Below are 4,012 nucleotides of genomic sequence, written 5' to 3' on the forward strand. Positions count from 1 at the left end.
AAAAAAAGAAATTCTGGGGCGTCGGTGGAGAAAGGTGTGGACGGAGCGCTGGAGGGGGCGCTGCAGATAGAGGAGGGCAGCAAGGAGATGCTGGAGATAGAAATCGCAGGTGAGAAAACGCCGATTTTCTGGTTGGCAGCTTCCTGAGTGGCTCGTTGGAATTCGCGCACTTCATCCATGGCCATGTACTTGCTTTGGCATGGCTCTCTATGTCATCCACAGTGAAGGAATGCTGATTGCAAACTTTTATGTTGGTTTGTTCATGCATGTTTTTCTCGTACTCTCGAACATCATCCATTGTCATATCATACCACTCATCGACCCATGCAAAAGCCTGTCAGTGCCCAATCAGCAGAATGTCCCGCACCACCTTGTGCACAAATTGCTCCACTCTGGTCTGAAGCCCCCAGACCTCGAACTTCACTGTCACCAGCTTGTACGAGCACATGATGGGCTGGTGGTTGTCCCTCCAGCCTTCTCGTAACTGTCTCCGCCCTGTCTTCTCTGATTTGAAGTGTTTAGGGTCCTCGGATCGCAGGCAATGTCAATGAAGCAAACTTCTCGGTCCACGGCTTTGGCCTCCTTGTTGAAAATGCTGTTGTTGCTTCCTTTGTTGTCCTCATACTTGGTTTCTATATGAATGGAGAATTTCGGCAGAAAGGAACATGTGTATTCTGTGATTGTGTAGGGATAATAGTTCCAACTCGGTGACGTAAAATATTTTCAGGACAACGGCTCTCGCCCAACTAGGCAGTTTGCTGTTGAAGATAGACCCGCTTCTCTGTGAACTGCCCATTGCCATGGTGAGGTTCCTCGAAGGGTTCATTCTGGACGACCTCCACCCCTTCCCCTCAGTCACTCTGCTCCTGGTTGTGTTTGCTGATCATGTAGAGCTGTCCGATTGTATACCATGGTTCCGGGAAAGCAGCAGGGTGTAAAAAATACCTGGAATGGCACCTACCCCATGCCACAAGCTACCGGCATCGCAGGTCTGAGGGCGCTTTCTTTCTTTTTGTACATCATTGCTTTATTTTCAAAATGGTTTGCTACAGAACTGCTCCAGATCAAAGGAGGTTATATGACAAATAAAGGCAATGCATGATCCTGGACTGGATCAGGGAAACTTTTTAAATATCAAAAATAACACCATTGAAACAGACTATAATTTTTGAATATGCATTGTATATTAGATAATAATATTTTTAATTCCTGAATTAATCAACTTCCTACATTTGACCATTGTTCTATGGAGATGTAAGAAAATGTTATGGCATTTAAGGAATACACAGGGAAATATTTAGGAGTAGAGAAGCAAGGTGTCAGTAACCTGCTAGCAAATATGTAAGGAAAAAAAGTAGTTCATATTATTTATAACAATAAAAATTCAGTGGAGACATGGGTGGAGTAGAGAGAAAGAGAGAGAAAACAAACATGGCCAAGTGTTAACAATGAATATATCTGGGTAATAACAATTACAAATTCTTTGTAATAATATTACAATTCTTCCATAAATTTGAAATTCTTTTTAAATTAGGGTTAAAAAAAAACCTTTGGTAAATTTAGCTGCATCTACTTTGTGGAATAATAAATTACTTTCAGTGTGAAAATTTACATTTTTTCTGGGCCTAGTCTTCTGTTCAGGTCTGAAAGTTTCTCTCTTGGAAATCTGTTTCTGTGCCTTTTTGTCACAGTGCTATGGGATTCCAATAAACCTAATCTTAGATGTCTTACTTGAAGCCTATTTTTCCATTTAGAGGTTCAATGGATTTTCTTTGTCCTTTCTCTTGTTTCCCTTAAGACTTGACAAAAGTTCAGTTATTTTGTCTTCTTGGTCATGTATTCTATCTTCTGTCCAACTCTATGGTTTAGTATTTCTCTTACTAATTCTGTTTCATTATTCTTTTATTCTAATACTTCTCATTGTTGTTGCTAGTATTAAAAAATGTTTTCTACTTCGTCTTTGTTTGCTTCCTGATCTCTGCTAGTTCATTCTACATGCTTTTTTGCTTTTTAAAACATATTTAACACTTTAATGTAAACTTTTAAAATTCTTTTAATTAGTCTGGTCTCAGTAGGAGACTTTCCTTTTTATGTTTTATTTTTACATAGGATTTTGTTTCTTGTGATTTTGTGTGTTTCACCATTTGTTCTTCTTGTTAATCACTCGTCTAACATTTAAAAATGCTTAGGTTCAATTTTGGATTCTTCTCTTGTGAGAAAATTGGGAGAGACCATAAGCATCTTCGCTGCTTCCTTTTCAAACACCTTTTGATGGGCAGATAAATTACTACAGGCTTTATTCAGATGTCAGTTCAAGTTCTTCTGCTTCTGGCGGCAGAGACAGTGTCATGAATATATGTGTGGGCTTTAGACTCCCAGCTACAAGTCTCTAAGCCATTAGGGTCTCTTAGCTACTTTGTGGAATAATAAATTACTACAATGCTACAATGGGTCATTGCAGTGTTAGTTTATAACTACTACATTGCCGTTTTCTTTTTGATTCTCAAGAGATTAAAAAAATAAATTTAAAGCACCAGTCCAATTTCTCCTTGGTAATCAGGATCAATCACACCACTCAATACCTTCCTGACCTGTTGATCCAAAGACATGAGGAGCCCAAAGTGGCCAGGGGGTATTCTTCAGGTACTCATTCAATGGAATCAGTGCTGTGTCCAGGTGGGAGAATTCCTTCCTTCAGGACAAGGACTTCCAGGGCTGAAGTGCATGCATAGGGTTGCTGGGACAGGAAGCAAAAATGCTTCAAGTGAATCACTAGGAGTAATAGTGAGTGGTGCCACTGCAGCTTCCACCCCTTGGTTCCTGGACCCATGAATCATTCTGCCTCTGGCCCTCAAAAACTCAAGTCTCCGATAGAGGGAAAACACGATCACGCTATCAGATTATCCCAAAAGCCTTAAATCTACTCCAAAACCCAAATCTCATTGTGGTAGTTATGTAATATCCTGTCAACTTGAGGGAATTATGAGTGAAGGGACAGTTTAGCTAGCATGTCAATCAGGTCATAGCTAATGAAGCCTCTGTGTGGGCATGGCCTTCTCCTGCAAATTCTGGGAACTCCTGACTTCCTCCCTGGAAGACACTCTCTCTCCTTCTCTCTCTCTCTGCTTCACATTCCAGTTGACAAGCCACCTGAAGCTATGCTGATGGTAGCCAGAGCTCTGAAGCTGGAGGAGCCACATGGAGACCCATGCCAGCACAAAAATGCTTCCATCACCACTGGATCCACAAGACTTTCCACCCACTGGCCTGTGATCTTCCTGCATTTGGCATCATTGCATGGGTTGCATGAGTCTGAAGAGGAATTTATAGACTGGTATTGGGCATATGAGCTAGCATCAAACTTATGGACTTGATCTGGACCGGGCTGGGATGTTTTCTCAATATAAAATTACTCTTGGGTATAAAACTCTCTTACACACTTATGAGTGTCTCTGGATTTGTTTCTCTAGTCAAGCCACACTATCCCGGTGATCTGAATCAGATAAATCAAATATGAGTGAGACATTTCATCCTGGAGCAAATTTCATCCTGGAGCAAAATTCTTCTTTAACTGTGAACTTATTAAATCTAAACTATAAATCATCTGTTTCCAAAGTACAATGGTGGTGGACCAGGCACAAGGTAGACATTTTCACTACAAATTGTGGAGAAATTGGAGGGAAAGGAGTGATATAACAGGAACCAAGCAATTATGAAACTCAGCAGAACAAATTATATTAGGTTGCAAGGCTTTAAAAGACTATCTGTTCTCTGAAACCATCTGGAAAATGGCCCTGTCCCCCGTACTAGGTGTTAGGCACACCCTTTGGATTCTGGGCCCTTGACCCTGGGTTTCATCTTCATCTTCCATGCCCTCTTGGATGGCAACTCTGCTCTCTTGACTTTTGGAAGCCCCATTCTTTTTTTTTTTTTAATCAATTTATTGAGGCTCATACAATTCATCACAATACATAGATCAATTGTGTAAAGCACATCTATACATTTGTTGCCC

The 4,012-nt window shown here is 40.7% G+C and overlaps 1 pseudogene; it reads right to left on the minus strand.

Moving 5' to 3' along the window:
* LOC101661866 overlaps positions 1–4,012 on the minus strand; it is a 6,862-nt pseudogene that overhangs the window by 697 nt on the left and 2,153 nt on the right.

The sequence above is a fragment of the Echinops telfairi genome, unplaced genomic scaffold (assembly GCF_000313985.2).
Source record: "Echinops telfairi isolate 266 unplaced genomic scaffold, ASM31398v2 ScPeMD7_19;HRSCAF=73, whole genome shotgun sequence".
Lineage (NCBI taxonomy): Eukaryota > Metazoa > Chordata > Mammalia > Afrosoricida > Tenrecidae > Echinops > Echinops telfairi.